Source organism: Anomalospiza imberbis, chromosome 15 (assembly GCF_031753505.1).
Source record: "Anomalospiza imberbis isolate Cuckoo-Finch-1a 21T00152 chromosome 15, ASM3175350v1, whole genome shotgun sequence".
NCBI lineage: Eukaryota > Metazoa > Chordata > Aves > Passeriformes > Viduidae > Anomalospiza > Anomalospiza imberbis.
The window spans coordinates 7,023,614-7,042,531 of NC_089695.1; the positions used below are offsets into that span (position 1 = coordinate 7,023,614).

Consider the following 18,918-nt stretch of genomic DNA (forward strand, 5'->3'; position numbering starts at 1 on the left):
TCAAGAGTCAAAAACATAGGTGCCTCCACCCAAAATCAAAGCTCCTTCAAGGTCCTTGAATCCTTTTATGAGTCTGGCGAAATACACAGACAATATAATTAAGAACAAAAGACAAGGAAAGGGTAAAATTTAAAAATACTAGTTCTATGAGCATATACCTACCAGTGGTTGAACATTTTGTAAATCCTTTAAGGCTCAAAACACATTATAAGTTACATCTTTGCATGGTAAACTTAGTAGTGAAGTCAGATGTTCTTCACTCATTTATTATCTAAGAAACCTTATCTACTTATTAATTTAAGACATCCTGTTTCTCTATTCCTGTCTAAAGCAATTTTTAATACAAGTATTAAACACATTTCACTGAACCATTGAGTTTGGCCAAAATGCATGTTTCCAGTTAGATAACACCTGAATAGCTGGTCAGAATTTAGCCATAAACCTCTTTGTGACTGTACCTATTTCATATCAAAAATCAGATAGTGTCATTATATTCATGGCTTTGAACAAAGTAATGCTCTCCTACATTATAAAAAGTCATTTTCCTTTACCTTTTGATGTCTTTGCCTTTCCAAGAATTTGTCATTTGCAATGATAGTCAGAATATCATGGGAATCAAAGTTCTTCTGTGAGCAGCTCTGTTCATCTGTGCAATGAGAATGAATGCATAAATGACTTATTTATGTCATTTTACATTTTGTTTTTGAATTATGCTAATATCATGCTCTTATTACATATCTTCCAAGAAGTATTTTCAAACAGGTAATGGGTAATAAAATTACAGATTTTCTTAAGATAACTTTATTTTAATGAGTGCTGTGAAAGAGGCCCATCATTAACATTTCTTGCTGCCTGAAGAAATCATCTCTTCTTTTAGAAGCTTTGTCTATACCAGGAAAAAAAAAATTAGAATAATTTCTGTGTTTGCTTCCATTTATGCCACTTTTGTAAAGCATAGGCAAACATTGATAACAGCATATTTCCGATAAATCACAGACATAAAGGGGTTTATCTAGATTAAGTACATATATTCATATATATACTTAATATATATTATATATAACCAACATATATATTATAAGTATATATATTATATATAAACAATGTATATTCATTGGTTTATTTAGTAGATACATTAAGAACTAAAATTAAATAGATCATAAAATAAAGCTTTACTGTAGCAGGCTAAAGCCAGGGCCTTGCTTCAGCTGAACCTTGTGTTTCTAAGCCTTAGCACAATAAGACCAGGATATTTCAGATTTTCAAGCATTTTTTAGCTGTCTTTGACAGTATCCATAATCTTTCTTGTAGACTTTTCATTGGACTACTTCCCTACTCACTGAAAGAGTTCTTCTGGTAAATTCAGTGCAAGAGTGACACTTTCACCTGTGATTTTCTGGCCTTATACTGAATTATAGTTCTGCAATAAATTCTGATTTTCTCCCTAAAGCTTTTTCAGAATATTTTACTGTCTCAAGACCAGGCAAGAATCTGTAAAAATAGCCATCCAAATAAAATCCAACACACCATTAATGTTTGGGGGGATTTACATTGCATCAGAGGCATCATATGACGAAAGAAACACCTTAGGAAATTAACCTTTCAAAGCACGCCACTCACTACCTAAATTCAACCAAAGGTTTTTTATTCTTTACAGATTTTTGGAGAGCTTCTTTTTCTACACTCAGTCTCACTTTGTTAGACAATACTGTACTGTAGCATTTAAATATCTCTTATCAGTGATGTCTCAGAGTGATCAAATTTAATCAAATGCTAGAAAAATCCATGTACAAACCTGACTATAATAAATTGTTGTCGGAATTAAATGTATTTTCACACCTGGCCTGATTTATTAGTCGTGTGCCATATTTATTTTATTGTTGATATTGTTTTATAACACTAAGAGAAGTATATAATAATTAATATATATATTTTCCACTATTCTTTTATCTACATATGCTCCCCTCCTAGAAGGCCATAATAATGATAATGGCTTATTTACAAGGAGGTCAACTGTAATTTGTTGCAAAAGAATTCTTATTTAAGCTAGTAGTAGAGGAGAAAAACTGAAGTCAAGGGAAAATCAATATTTTTCCCATAGCAATTGAATAAAATAACACTATCTGTTAAATATAACTGGTTTTGATTTAAATGTCCCCATAAACATTTTCAGGCTCTGCTGAGCCTGCAGTGTATGTTAATCCTGTCAGAGGGAGGAAAACACTTGTGGAAATACAATAAACAAGCCTTAAGGCAAGGTGAGGAATCCACCATTATACTGTTGATCCAGCAGTGGGTCTGAGAAGAAAAAGAGCTTTAACTGGTCAGTTATCACCCACCATCGGAATTCTGTTAGTTATTGTAGGTGTATTTTTCTTTTCAAGAAGAGTGCTTCACTGCCATAGACCATTCATATCATGTTATTAAAATAATATTCAAAGTTCTTTTAGAAACTCTCTTATAGTTTAGGAACCATACACTCTATTCTTTAATTTTAGTTAAGTTTATTCCCTTTGATTGGATAGGCGTTGCAAGAAAACTGGTGAAATAAAGCTGGGCAAAAAGCATGCTATGAGGGCTTTCAGTACTGAGCATATTTGGTTCCTGTGGTTCTAGAAACTTTTAAAACTTTCTGCTGTGTGCAAATCCTTCACACAGCTGCTGTAGTCAGGAATCTCTCTTGTGCCAAATGAACTCCTTTCTTCTTTTCAGTCATGGTTAAAGGGTTTGTAACACGGTGACAACAAATATGCACAGATCTAGAGCTATTATTTCATGATCAGGCCAAATCAGCAAGAAAAGTGAGACTGATTTATTGAGTCTTGGCATATTGTTGGATATCAATGGGACAACACTGGTTACATTTTTCTTCTCTAGTTGCTTTGGACTTCCAACATGAATTTTAGTTTTATTTTCACGCTTGTATTTTTTATTTCTCTTGTAATAATTCAGGTTTGTTAGAAATAGCTTCTATTCCACTAATTTGAATAGTTATTTTCAATAATGAAAACAAGAGAGACATGAATTAACTACAAGGATTTTTCATTTTGGACAACTATAATGGAGCTTTGCAATAACACAATTTTTTTCCTATGATTACTTATCATTCTCACATGAACTCCATTAGCAATTACAATGCCAATGACTGATTCTTTGCAGGAGGGTAAGAATGGAAAGTTTCAAAACATTTCAAAGTACACTAAATCACAATTTAAAAACAATTAGTAATGTGAATAAATCTCTAATGTGAATAAACTTGTAATAAATAAGCTTTTTTGAGAATGGGAAATTTGCTACAGAAATTTTCATGACAAGTCATACTCTTCAAGAAAAAATATTCCTACCTATTGCTAGGATTTTAGGTATCAGAATACTTTATGAGCCAAATTTAAATCAATATTAACATGAAATATTCACATTGAGTACAAGGGAACATGTGTGTTGATATAAAGCATTCATCTGTTAAATAATTTACAGTACTTTTTTTTCCTGTTCATCTATCCTACTTTCACATTATGCTTACGGTTTTTTTAAACATCACTTTTTCACCAGCAATGAATGGAGAACTCCTTTGTATACAGGTTTTTTTATTAAAACTGCATAAAAAATGATTGTTTCAGTTCAGCTATCTAACAGAAAAGGAAATGTGAGTTAGTGCAAACCTTCATATAACCCAAAGGTTTCCTTTTTTTTTTTTTTTTTTAAATTACCCAACACTTGAAGCAATAGCAAGGCAACAATTCACAAATTGCCAAAAGCACAGGGAAGACCCTTCTTCTCTTTTCTTGGGGCAAAAAAAAAGTGGAAATAAAAATCTAAAAAAAAAAAAAAAAGAAGAGGATTTCAAGAATTTCAACCTATGACACCTCCAAAATCTTTCTGTCCAGCACATTGTGGGGTTATGTTACTGATTGTGGAATATTCTTTCAAATAAGGAAGAACAGATCTGCAGTGTTGCCATCAGGTTCTTTGTTTCTAATCCCCATTCTAAACTACATAAAACTAGAAAAATTAATATAACTTTATCTACCTCCTATGAAAGAATCTGGTAAATACCAGTTCATTAGTCAATAGAAACAAAGATACTGTACTTTTACATCAAAAGATGAAGGAGGTAATACACAAGTAGGGAGATAATTTGGGTTACCTCTTCTGCCACCAACTTTCTATGTCTCATTTCCCTTTCTGTAAAGGCAGTTAAAGATCACATGTGCTTCTTTAAACAAAGTATATTGTAAGATCTCAGAAAGAATATTCAGTTTGTGATATGCATGTGAACTACATGTGCCAGTTCTGTTTTCAATTGTGAGTCCTATTGCAATAGAGATAAATTAAACAGCAGGAAATTAAATCAGATTAGGCTCATAAATGCCACAGAAATCTTTGTTAACCATTTGAGTTTTCCTCCTGTGTGTAGGATCACACTGGCTCTCCCTTAAGCTCAAAACCAAGCTGGATCCTGTTAATAACACTATGACATCATGACAGGAGTTACTGTATGCAGGTTTGCCACTTATAATCAAATCACCATCTCCTCTGTCTGTTTGGTTGCATTATTAAGTGACACTTAAAAGTAATTTTGATGATTAAATGAGCTGCTCTTCACAACAAGCACATCATTTTCTTTTTTCCATGTAGATTTCAAATCAAGACATAATATTCTGCACTTGGCACATCCATGCCAGGTGTAAGAAAATTGGTCTGGAGTTTTACTTCCTTCTTTGCCTGCTAAAAGGATGTTTCCATCACTTGTAGTATGTGTTTCTCTGTGGTTTTATTTTGTAGGGAGGAATTATTCTGCTCAAATAGGCAATTCTGACAATAACTGTGAATAATTATTTTTACAATTCAGACCAGAAGAAAATGAAGGTGAATATGCTGAGAAAGTTGGTGATATTAGCTCCTTTTGGAGTTGTCAACCATCATTGTGATATCAGGTGGGTATCCATCATTGTGATATCAGGTGGGTATCCAAATTTTAAAAATTTTATTCTAAAAGCCTCATGTGAGCAAACAGTAGCATTATTCTTTTCACTCAGGTCTCAGACTCAGATGTTTCCCACACTAAATTAAATGCCATTCAGTGTAAGAAAAATCTATCTTGTTACTCCTCTTGTTCAATCTGATTGAAGATCTTAAGGAATCATCAGAGGCAATTGATATTATGTCACTTCTAATAAATCTTTATATTACTAATTTTAATTAAACACAAAATAGATGGTCTCTTAACCCTCTTAAAAACAGGCACATGTGAGAAATAGCAGCAACTCAGACTATGAAGGACATTTCAAGCACAAATTTATTTGTTTTCTTCTGATGCAAGAGAGTTGAATTTTACTCACTGCAAATAAACAGCTGCAGCTGCTACAATGATAAATTCTCTTTATTAATTTGACAGGTAAGATTTAATCATAGAAGGAAGGAAACCAGACATGTATTTTATTAGCAGAGAACAGCTTCATCTGTGACCACTTTATATTATTTGAGCACTATATTCTATGTTTTGTATGGCTTTATTTTGTTTTTTGCTGGAAAGCCTGGAGTTTCTGGTTTTATAAAAAGAAGTTATTTCAAGTTCTCAATTCAAATTCCTACTACAGAACCTCATACTGGAACACATGGAGGAAAATTCTGGTGTTGTTTGCTCTAGCAGGAGTTTGATGACATTTGTTGCCCCTTTCCTAGGAACATTTACAAAGGCAGTTGTGATCATGACAACAGAACTCCCAGCACCTGCAGCAGGAGGCCACAGAGTTTCCAACCCATCAGCTCCTGCATCCTCCAGGGAAGATGAGTGAGATGCTTTGCCGAAGCCCACCAGAACCTGGGCTAGCTCTTAACACTCTGGTAGCCACAGCAGGAGTGAGGAACAGCCGGGGACTGGGCTTTGCCCACAGCTGAACCTGAAGAGCTGCAAGCTCTACAGTGCACACTCTTACAGCCGCGGCAGGGACCAGGCAAAGGAGGAAGGAGGGGACTCTTTGTCTTGAGGTTCCGTGAGGACATTTACTCCAGGTGAAGGGGGTAAGGCAGAAGAGCCCTCAGCGCAAGGGGTTAAATACAGCTACAAACAGGGGGTGGAGACAGAAAATCAACCAACAGGGGGATGTCAAGGGTGGAGCAAGGGGATGACATCAACACTGTGGGACCTATCAGGATAGGGGGAGGAGAGGGAAAGGAAAAGACCTTTCACTTGGGCCAATGGCGTGTTGTGGATTAGGGGATTTCTAAGTGGGTGTTTCAATCAGGGATTGGCTCAGGGGGTGAGTGGCAGGGAACATTCTGGAAAAATGGGCAGGGTCACCTTGACAGGCAGGGAAGGGAGTAGAAGAAAGGGAGGATACAATTTAGGGAAAAACCAACTCAGGGAAAACATGGGGGGATAACAGAATGAACCATTTAACAACTTAGTGAAAAAAGACACGAGCCACAAGGATGCTCCCCTGTTGGTCTGTGCTCATACTGGAGGGTGGGTAAGCAAAGGGACCAGCAGGCTGTGAGTGGAGCAGTCCTAGCCCAGTGCGGCCAAGAGGAATTCCAGCTTTACCAAATCAAAGGCTTACACAAATTGCAGCGCTGCAGCCAGCCTGAGTATGAAGTGAAAAAATGTATGTCACGCTGTAAATACATAAAATTTGATGAATTTAAGAAAACAAGTGATGTATTGAATTTAGCAATGAGATTTTGCTTTTACATCACATAATCCTGAATTATGCATGTCTGCATATCTTCATTCCTGTTTATACATTTCAATTACAATATGTTTGTATTTCTGTTGCTTACTCAGCCTTTGTTGCTTTTTGCCTTAAAGTCTATTAAATTTTATTTTTATTCAACACAAGCTTTTGGAAAACTCCAAAAATTATGAAAGGAATTTCTAAAATGACAAGTACTGTCATACTCATCAAAGAAAATTTCTATCAATTCTAAGTGCTTTATTATGTCTGTGTCTTCAGAACTGACTAGTCAATATCTAATTTCATCAGTTCTTTTAAAAATTAGAGAAACATATACATATTAAAAATTCTGTTCTGTTGGCTGAAAACATAGTATTATTGTTCAAATGTCTGCAGCAGTCTGTTACTTGATTGTTCTTTTTGTAGCTCAATTTTAATTTTAGATTATGTTTAAAATTATCTGCTGTATTCTTGGTATCAACTGCCAAGCACATGATATTCTGGAAAGCTGAAACTGCTAAACTGCTTATGCATATTTTTTTTTTCTAAATGTTATACCTAATTTTAGCACTGTTAACATTGTCATCTTGCAATTATATAGGGGCATATACATCATGACCTGCAAATAATGTATCAGCAAAGGGTTTTCCCTCCTACAGGCTTCTATTCCAAATGCTTCATGAAATCAGAAGGTATGTAAAAGTTATTCTGAGCCACTAGCCCACCTACAGCATGTCACTGTGGATTGCTGAGAAGTACTATTTAAAAAATGAATTTAAGATGGTGGAGAAGATAGGAGCTGTTACATTTGTTGTGACGGAATTTGTATGATGTTCAGTTTTATATGTCAGTTAAAAGCAAAAGAAATCAGGAATGTCATATTTCAATCCACATCTTCCCCAAAGTAGTTTCATGAGTTATTACGTTGCCAGCTGCCAGATGGTCAGTGTCTTATCTTAGGGCTCAGATAATTTATCGATAATGACATTCATTCATTTCTATCAAATTTGTTTTTAGGAACAACTTATGGCTTTTCTGTCTTACTCATTTTCTTCCTATGGAGTGAGTGAGGAAATGAAGAAATTAAAGATGTCCTTCTTGCTTTGCCCTGTTTTCAGGCAGGAATTCACAGGGGTACTTTGACTCTGGACTGTGCAACTTGGAGACACAAATCTTACTGCGGAGTCCAGAAAGGACCCTATGGATCCAGAGAAAGAAATTAAGAGTGATAGCAAAACCGTGGGCAGAAAGGAGTAGAAAAGGAAAACAGGTGCAGTTCTGCAGATTTTGAAGACAGCCATGGTTAGCACTATATGGGAACCAAGTTTTCAATAACTATGGTTTCCAAATCCACATCACTTACAAAATTAAAAAATTACCTACTCATCAGAAGATAAATTTTCTAAGTTTGCTTTTCTTTCTCAGATTTTCTTTAAAATGATGGTTAGTTTGTGCTGTACACAAAATTATTTAAGTTTTCTAAGTATATCAGTTATGATAGAGAAAATCTCATACATGTCCTTCAAGCATCCAACTTCAGAGTCTGTGGCAGCGAAAAGGCTGGACTCTAAGCATGTCTTAGTGATACCTACACTCAAATAAGATATACTTGAAAGCGAGTGCAATTATAGGAACAGGAGCAGGAAGGGTGTTGGTTTAGGAGGAAATCTCGCCCATGGTGTTTACATTAAGAGTGACAGCAAAATTACAGAGTAACTTCAACATTCATAAATTTGGGTGGCTTCAGGGTAGTCAGCATAACAGACACAGTACCAGTGCTAGACTGTTTCCAGACATTAGAGTTCAAGGGATTCTTAAAACTACAGCAAACTTATTTTCTTCTGTAATTTTTTTAAGTAGGAAAAAAAAGGATTTACAATATAATGCATTTCATCAAATCTGCAAAGGTTAATAAAACTAGAAATCACTAATCTTATAGCAGAACAAGAGATATTTCAAGCCATCCATGGAAAGCCAATCACTTGTAAATGTCAGATGGGGCTGCAGCCCCAGCCCAATTACCACAAACTGTGTGCCTACAAAATTGTGCTGCTAAATCCCTGAAGTAACCTCATAAGTCTAATTTGCATTGGTTTCTATGATATTTTTCTTTTTTTTCCTTCTCTTTAGCAAAACTGTTTGGCTATTCTGTTTTCAACCACCATAAGGAATTCTCCAATGTGATTTTCCTTCCTAAGCATTATTTGATTTACTATCACGATGCTAAAGCTTAGCTGTTTTGCTCTTAAGCTTTTAATCACAAATTTAAAGAGAAAAGAATTTTAAAGAATTTCAGAGGAAGTTCTTATCCATTATTGCCCAACTGGACATTCATTCCTAAACAAAGACTTGCTATAAAACAGCATCCTGACCTGAACAGCCTCCATCTCTCAAGGCTGAGGGCCACTAGGCATTTGGATATACTCTGAGTGCCTCCATATGAAGTTGGAGGAGCAAAAGTCACAGTAGATTACAAACAGCAGAGAAAACAGAAAGAAGAGACATTTGAAAGAGTATTTAAAACATTTTTTCATGTGTCTTCAACCCCTTTGCTCCGGTACCAGTCTTTTATAGACTTTGGTCGTTCACCAGAGTGCCCACAGCTGAGCCCACTTTCACTGAGGACACAATAAACCATCTGCAGATGTGACCTCCTGAATGCAAGCTACTCCTTAGGAGAGAGTCTCTGCCTTTCCCACAAGTATTCCTATAAACCAAACCTCTACAATAATTAATTTTGAAATCCAGAGGCTGGATTTCAAAGGTATTTAGGAGTCTGAACATAAATATACATATAGTGCACTTTCCAAAGCACTTCCCCTCACCTGTGCATGGTTACTGGAGCCATCAGCAAATTCAAGGGCTGATGTGCAGCTGAATGCAGACAAGTGATACTAATGACCTTAGAAACAAAACTAGCTCATATTTATCTTATATTGACATTATTCAATGAGAAGGAGGGGGTAATACATTTGTGGTATTGTTATTATAGGCATTTCAAAGGACTCAGATGTAGAAGAGAGTACACTCAAAGAAGAAAGTTATGCCCAATGTATTTGTGTCCAGAATAAGATTTCTCTCTTCCATGTGATTGTCTCAGCAATCATAACTAAACTTAACTTGTCCCATACAATTCATGACTGGAACTAACCCTGCATTGAAATTGTAGAACACTGAAGAATAAATTTTCAAGACAAATTATTTTCTTCTAATAATACTTAATCATTTACCCCCCCCCAAAGTTCTGTATTGTTAAATGTTATTTATTAAATCAAATCCTTATCCATAAAAATATATTTCTTGTTTCCCATTCTTGTTGAACTTTTCCCTACCTTTGGATCATTTCCATGTTAAGTGGCAGATAAAAATATATTTCCCTGAAGTCTTTTCATTAAGTTCTGTGAATAATTACATCCAAAATATCCTAGAGGAGCACTTATGCAACTTGTCTTATAAATATGTAGTATTAAATTAATACTTTTAAATTTATGGTTATATATTATGATAATTATCTGGAAAATACAAGAAAAATTCCAAAGCATAAGCCAGTCACTGGAAAAAAAAAGATTCATCAGCAAGTGACCTTTAATATCTAGTGGTGATGGCCCCCAAAGGAAGTAAAACTTCAATTTAAAAGTTAAGGAAAAATGAATTAAAATTTAAAGAATTGTCTCATTCCATGCATGGCTTTATTCTACCAAGAACAACTTTTGCCAAAGGAATGAATGAATCAGGCAGATACAGGAATCAAAATAATCTTTTGGATGTCTATTATTTAATAGCATGGAATGTTCTCTCATCAAGGTCACCTCACTGTTGTGTATCGTTGCTAAAGGGGAGCATTAATCAAAATCACTGATGATGAATACTGCATCTTTAGATATTAATAAATGAACCTAAATGGTTGTTAGATTTTCCAGAATTCAATCACAGCTTTAAATTAAATATTACACTAAATACCCCAAACTGGCAGAGTTCTTTTCTAAGACCAGTATTAGAATACAAATTAAACAGAATGGTACATTAATACATCATTCCAAGCTGATTTTTTTAAAAACTCATTGTTCTTAATTCATTTGAATAACTTTATTTTAATATTTTCCCCTTCTATATGATAGACAGATCAGCATTATCAGTGTGCCCCATGAATCACATATCTAAACAATGGTATGTGCCTGTTGACCTTGAGCACAGTACTGTCACACAGGATGCGATATTGCTATGGAATACCCTACAATTTCCACTTATGCCCCCTGCCCTCAGAAAAATAATTTTAGAGACAGTGCATTTTTTCCCTCTTATCTTTTTCTATTAAATTCAGTGTTTCAGGATTCTTATTCTGGTTACTTGTAGTTTTCTACCAAAATATGAAACATTCCATGGAGCTCATCAAATTCAACCATTCCACTTTTCATTAGTTCTTGATTGTGCCAAGTAAGGATTTAATTTTCTAGAGCATAAGGAAGTTTCTTACCCTTGCTGCCACATGTGCAAGCCCAGCAAGAGTCCCAGGGAATGACAGCCCCACTGAAGCCAGTAACAGGCTCTAAGATAAATACACCACCACACTCGAATATTTAGAGGTTGTGTCTGTTCTAACAGTGTGTAGCATCTCTCTTTCATGCTGCTTCCCTCCAGTGTCACTGTGTAAATTCAGAGGAAGGGGCTGGCAGTCAGTTTGTTGCTTGAGGAGCCTGATCTCAACTACATTCTCTGCTATTGACTTACTGGTGACTGAAGGCAACACATCGACACCAAAACCCAATCTGTTGTCTAGCTCCTATTGATTTCAACAGATTAATAGACTACCTGATGATGATATCTCCATTAATATGGATTTACATTTTAAAAATCCCATTTTTCCTGTGACAGACAGTACATCCCATCCAAACACACAATTTATTCGAATTCTGGAGCCCCAGTGAATGTTGCAGGTAGTTACTTTCTCAGTTCTTTATTTTTTTTCCTCGTAACGTTACTACTTGGGACCTGGAGCCAAATCTTAATCTCAAATCCAAAGTAGTGCATAACAAAAGACAGGTTCTGCCTTAACAGGTGGATAACATGCTCTGAAATGCCTTTACTAGGCTTTAAGAGCTTGAAGTGCCTCCAATTTTTAGATTTCCTAAGTAACTTCTAGTGCATCACTTTGTTCATTGAGGTTATTATGCAATGATATAAAAATAGGATCTATTTCTTATTTCCCTTCCTCCCCTCTAAATAATGGCTCTAAATCAATCAGGTTCACCTTCCTCATTAATGTGGCTTATCTCTTATCCCTTGACTACTCAGCCTTCCTTTTTATTTTGTTAGCTGCTTTTTTTTTTTTTAATCCTGATAATACCATTTTAGTATTTTCCTTTTTCCCCCTCTTCCTCTTAATGAGAAAAAGAATTATTATTTACCCAGTGGAATCCTAAAGCAAGCAGTTAATAGAAACTGTCTGCAATTTAAAGACCATTACCAAAAGCTACATTTGCCTTCCTTGTACATCACCTCCCAAGTTCCAGCAAGAAGATCATGTGAGTGCAGTACAGCTGGGCAAGTTATTCAGGCAACAAGGACATTGCAGAGAGGCAGAAAAACTATGTAGGGTATGATGAAATTACATGTTCTGCAGGCTGGACTTGTCGCAGAGCATTGTGCAAATAATTCTTATTTCTGTTTCAAACCCTCCAGTTAAAGGAATACAATACCTCAAGATATTCAGGTAGAATATTTCACTCGTTTATTACTGTAGAGTGGGATTTTTAAAAAAGAACTCATGAGTAAACGCTGAAGCAATTAAAGTTAAGGAGATTTGCCAGTTCTGTCACAGCTGTACACAAGTCTTCAGAGCTTATCCATAGTCCAGGATTTCAAGTCTCAGCTATGTAAAATTTCCAAACTGTCACCCTTTACTACACCATTGTGTCGGACCTCTGGTATCTGTAGAATAGTGCTGGACCCATACTTAGGAATTAAAAAAAAAACATTTTCAACAACAAGGGCTGTGAAATTAGGGAAACAAAGGGGGGACTTGGCAGGAGGAAAAAGCAAGGTCAGTTGTCAGATAGAGCCTCGTTGTCCCCTCCATCCTTCCCCTGGTCACCTGGGCACTGTAACTGTCCTTGCAAATAAGAACATTTTCCTTATTGAACTGCAAATGTGGGATCTTGTCAATACACACTGAATGATGTGCTGTTGAATTCTGTACCAGCTGGCCCAGCTCAAGTCTTTTCCATACTCTCAGCTAGACGTCTCCTAGTGACTCAAAACTGGAAAGCCATTGTGCATTTCAAGGAATCCTGCAATGTCATCCAGAAGAAGGATGGACTCTGCAGTAAGATTTGTGTCTCCAAGTTGCACAGTGTCATGGAATTACACTTCCTAAAGCTTTGTGTTGCTGTCAGAGTCAAGCTTAGGATGAGGGAGATTCAAAATAATACAGGCAGGGTCAGCAAATTCCTACTGATCCATCACTGGTGTCTAAGGATAGTAGTGCAACTCAGCTGCATCTGATCTGATCCCATTTGTCTCCTTTAGGTTTATAAAGGACTATGTTTTGCCATCAGAACACTTAACAATCCTTTTGCAAAAGTATCTTAATGTCTGAAGAAGTCTATATTCATGTTCAAGAGTGAGATCAGCATTTTGCAACCTAATTCAAATAGACTTGCTCTAAGATTGTAACAAAAGGGATTGCTGGGAGATTTCAAGTTTTTGTCTGGTTTTAAGTGCTCTTTATTTATCTTTTCATATTTTTTTATAATGGGATTCAATTGGTCATAACAATTTCTTGAAAGATTAGTGGTTTCTCTTTTATTTTAGCTTAACTGGGCAATTGAATTTACCAACATTGTTTTTAAAGGAAAAAAAAAAAAAAGAGCTCTTAGGGTGTAAAAATATTTTTCAAGGGATTAGAGCTCTAACAGACTCACGAAAATTCGTTCTTGAGTTCTCATCTAATTGGACTAATGAAACCTTTCTACCAGATGCTGAGGTTGTCATATGGGATTTTTTCTTTTTAAGGAATGTGAAATCACTGAATATATGTTAATATTCTCTGTGAATATCCCTTTGGGTGAACAGATTTGGACGTTTTTTTTGAAAGCCTGGCCTGCCACTGCCGTTCCCATTTCATTTGCAATGTATGTCCCTTGGGCAATGTCCCTTCACTTCTACTTGAAGACAAACACTTCATAGAATAATCAGACAATTACTTCTTATAAATGTTTAGTATTAGTGAAATGTTTTGAAATAATTAGTTTGAAGGTTTCTATGTATTTCTCATGTACATGTCTGCTTATATAGGTGTTAAGTAGCTTATATAGGTGTTAAGTAGCTCGTACACACATTTACAAGAATAAATATTGATACTGTGAATGTTCACACAGGGACTGATGATGTATTTTACATCACTGTTTACTGTAAAAGAACAGCATAAAATGTTTAATGTCACAAAAGAAGGTCAAGTGAAAGCCTTTAATTAGATTTTTGCAGAAATTGGATGATCTGGCTTGGAATCAGTGTCATTCAGTAATAATTAAAGAGTGTGGAAAAATTAAGTCACTCGGTAAGGAGCAATTTGTCTTATAGTCAGCATTAGTAAGCATCCTACTAGTTTAGTAAAGGAATGTTGGAGAAAAATTTATATTTATTTCTAGCTTTTTGTATACTAAAAATGTATATGCTATTTGTCATTGTCCTATTTTCTTAACCTTTGATCTGCTGCCACTCATTTCCTTAATGTCTTTTTCACATTTCCCAGAACTTTTGCTATTTTATTTTCTAGCTTCATGCCAGATTTATGAAGGTTCTTATTTACAAGCACAGATGTTTCAACCCACCTCTAGAATGACAGTGTGACATGATTCCACCTGTTCAATGGAAAATCATGACATGTTTTTCTGACTTGTCCTCACACACAACTCTATCTCTTCTTTAGACAAAAACATACATGTTTTCCTTTGGCTGTCTCCTTTCTCAGAGACAGCAGCTCTTTGATTTGTCTCCTGTGCTTCACTGTTTTGCTCAGGCTTTTATCAAGGCATTTGCATCTGGGTTATGGTTATCTGTTTGATAGGCTTTCTTATCTATGCAATCAGTAAGGCTTTTCTCCAGTCTCTTCTTCTGGCCTCTAGCTGCTGTATTTTACAATACTGTTGGCCTAAACACTTTATGGAGTTATCCAGAATACCACTGAAAAGTAATTTGCCTCACAAATGTTCTTCTTTACCCTGTAATTTTATTGATGTGCCTTTCCTTCCCTCTTACATCAAACACAACCTATTTATCTCTGTTTTAATTTTACAGTCAACTTTTCCATAAGTAGTCAGTCAGAACCAAGAGATCAGTCATCAATTGTGATGCTAGCCTCTAATCTACATGTTCAAGCAAAAAGATGCCCCATTGGTTGTTGGGTGTGATCATATTTGCACAAGGTCTACTTCAGGCAGACCTTTCTGGGGATATCATGCCTCTAAGCTCAGATTTTTGTTTGCACGATGTTTCAAATTTTTTTATTGAATGGTCATGAAAGACTCATCTGTCATATATCCATTTTTAAATTTTACCAGAACAGCTCTGAGGTATGAAAACTTTTGTAAAGTAAACTGTCATGGCTAAATATTCTGAAGTTTTTTCAGAAAATGGTTTACAGGTATGGTTTTCTAAAAGACTGTGGCTACTGATGAGCTTGCAGGGTAATATTATCTCACTGTTAGTTTGCCTTCATTTCACACTCAGACCCCCTGAAATATAATGCATAATTATGTTAACTTTTTTTTATTTTATTACGTTTCAGAAGATTGTCTGTAAGCATCTCCACTTTGCTCTTTGAGACAGGAATTGTCCTAATATTTCCAATTAGTTGCTAAATTGTTTTACACTAAACCACTGTGGAGGTTCTCAGGATGCCATATTTTATCATTCTCTTTCGAAAACTTTTAATTGTTGAGCGGCAGCAGTGGATCACTGTCCTCTTCTTCTGGAGGGTTTTTGGTAAATCAAAGCACTGCTATACAAATGCCCCTCTGACTGGGGCTTTTATTCCATAGTACTTGACAATGGCACTCCATGAGCTATTTACCAGCAGAATCCCAGCCCTGATAGCAGAAATGACTGGGCTGTTCTTTAAGCTTGACTCACAGGATACAATCTCTCATTAGATTTCCCTTTGTGAAGAGTTTATTCAATTAATGAAAACAGTGTCTCTGAAAAATATCAAGCATAAAATTACTCTGGTTTTCAGAAGTCAAGGAGAAAAATAGCACCTAAGTAATTCCTTTTCCTCATAAATTGTCATATAAGAAATGATTTTCAGATAATTGAATTACATTAATATGTATGTCTAGCCAATATATTTGGAGTTTTTAAAGTGAATGGGACATTGGAAAGATAAAATTAACATTGTTTTTATTTACTTATATTAGGTAACAAAAACTTAGGGGGCAACTTCATAAAAATTTTGCTTTGAACCAACTGGAGCAAATTAATTCACTAGGAGAGTTAGAGTTTAAAACATTCTTTGTCTTGTTAGCCTAATATCTGTTGCCCTTTGGAAAGGATTTTGTTTTATTGTTTTTCAAACTTTGGTATGTATTCTGCAGGGTTGTTTATAGGTATTTGAGATAAACTATGAAAGCTCTAGCCTTTTAAATTAGACCTTCAGTATTGCAGACTTTGTTTTATACAAATTCCTTGAGGTAAATGTCACTTTCTCTTTAGTCTGCAGAAGATGAAGAAACATGTTTAAAATGTCTTTTTAAATGGTGTAAATATGGTGAAGGAAAAAAAAATCCCACAACTTTCTTACTATATACCCATATGTCCATCAGAAAAAAGAACAATGTAGTCAGAGACTGGGAGAAGCTGGTGACACAGATTTTGCCCTCCATCACATTCCTTTTTGAATTAAAGCATTGAAGTTTGTGAGATCTGTGGAGGTTTTGTATAATACAGCAGATGGCAGGAGCTGAAGAGGGTGAAAACTGCTGAGAGACACTTGATCTAATTTTTCCTTCCCTAGCTTAGCCTGTAGATCTTTCCCAGTAACTGTGTAAGACATCAGTTTGAGGTGGTGTGGAAGGGCTGCTGGCAAGAATAAAGGACAGTAGACCTTTCTGCATTGTACAGAGAGAAGGATTTTATGTATCCCAAGGTGATATGTTATGATGTCTAAGCCAATAACTTCTGAGAAGAAAATGTCTAGAGCATGTAGCTTTAGGTATTTGTCCATTCATCAGGTGGCAGTTCTTTCTTTATCACATTATACTTTTGTAATTTGGGAGAAATAAGAATAATATTAGAAGTCTTTTCTGTAGAATTATAACAAAGAAAGGTTGTGCAAATAAATCAGATATTACCAATGGGAACCCCTCACATTAAGGCTCCTGAAATGCTAAATCAAATTTAACTCTCAATTTTCCCCACTTATGTAGCATTCTACTAATTTAGCTGAAGTCAATATTTCAGTATTTATTATGTGGAAAGAGAATCCTGATCCTGAAACTGAAATGAAACTGTCTATTGCCTTAAAAATTTTATATGGTCTTGGATACAGTATCAGGGTTGATTAAAAAAGAAAAAAAAAGGGAGAGAAAAAGAAAAAGCTTGAGTAGTTAGAATTATATAATGCCTTGCAGAACTGACAAGTATTTATTTCACACTATTCTTCCTTACTCTTCATCCTTATTTTGGCAGACTTAGAATGTAAGCTTCTTCAAATGAGATACTTTGAAAAAACAAGCACTAGCTAAAACATCACCTTATTAAATATTTTCATCAGACAGAAAGGTTTATGACACACTGGATCTTACCTTTCTCCAAAAAGTACAATAAATGTTATTTTGCTGAAAAAGCTAATGGTTCATCTCTGTCAAGTGGAGTTACATAAAAAGAATCACCATGTCATTGAATGTAAGCACAACCAAAGCTGAAATTTTTATGAAAATTGCTGTTAAAATATTAAATCAAATTTACCTTTATGTTCCCTTGCATCTAGAGATTGTCTAGATTGGACTAAGGCAGAGGTTTACACTGCTCTGGTAATATATTTAATAGCATCTAAGCATGTGATTTGACATTTACATATCTCCTATCTCCCATCTTTTCTCCTTAGATTTACACACAGTTCTGCATCTGAAGCAACTTGCAGTAGGTGCTCAGCTGCTGAATATTTTGTAGGGGAAGGAGTGTTTCCTTCTTCAAGTGTCAGATTCTGTGTTATCAAATAAGTAGAAGCACACACCCAGGGTAGCAGTACACATTACTTAACAATTTAAGTCTGCTGAAGTCAGTAGTGCTGAAATCATCAGTTTTGGAACTGAATGTTGTCTCATCAACCCATCAATATGTAGAGATCCTGTGTTCTGCGGTTACTGTGTGCAGAAATCAGTTTGCACATTAGTTCCTTGTCTTTGTGTGGTAGGAGCTGGATGAATTCCATTTCATCTCCCAGAACACCTTCAGAATGTGGTCCATTGAGCTTTGCCAATTCAGTGCCATCAAGGAGTACGACAGAGTTAGCAAATATACCAGAAATTGGACCACACAGTGCTGTAGTGTTTGTTGCAGTACCAGAATGTCTTGCTACTTTCCTGTGAAGATATATTTTCACTGTTGTCATGCAAAGGGTGTTCTTTATGAGTGACTGTTTCTGTTCTTCGTGATTTAGCATTTATCTATGTTTCCAGAATATATATAAATGGATGCTATTATATATGTGATGCTGCTTGAAGGCTGATATGTTGTGGGAATGTCTAAAGGTGTGCATGTGCCCTGAAGCACAAAAATGTTAGTGCTGGGTTTTTGCTTTTTACTGGCCAGTCTGCTGTCTTCAGGTAATGTTAGTGAAAGTTGTATGGTTGAAGTCATAGTTCTTGCAGTGTATTTTGTATTTTAAACCTCAGTGTGTCCCTTCCTACTGGCTGATGATCAGTTTGGATGATACTAGATAAACCACAATCCCATCCAGGCCAGATACTGCAAGAGCTCCTCCTAATGGAGCTAACAGAAAGAGAACACAAAAATAAAAACAACAAAGCCGGGGCGGGGGGAGGAGTGTATGGAGTGGGGGGACAGGGGGGAGAAAAAAGAAAAAAGAGGAAAAAGAAATGTTGGAAAAAGAATACGGGAAAAATTTCCTGCATTTGCTGCTCTGTGTCTCCTAATTTGAATGGTCTCACCATGTCACTGAAAGGCTTTGGTACACCTTCGTCTGAGACAATGACATCTGGAATGTTTCAGAGCCAAGTACACA

The 18,918-nt window shown here is 35.7% G+C and overlaps 1 long non-coding RNA gene across 1 annotated transcript in view; it reads left to right on the forward strand.

Annotated features, from left to right (window-relative positions):
• The first annotated feature begins 4,972 nt into the window (after positions 1-4,972).
• Positions 4,973-18,918, forward strand: part of LOC137482812 (uncharacterized) — a 36,368-nt gene continuing 22,422 nt past the window's right edge. Inside the window, exons 1-2 of the long non-coding RNA XR_011004224.1 lie at positions 4,973-5,398; positions 7,279-7,369. This is a non-coding gene — a long non-coding RNA (uncharacterized lncRNA). The remainder of the gene's footprint in view (positions 5,399-7,278; positions 7,370-18,918) is intronic.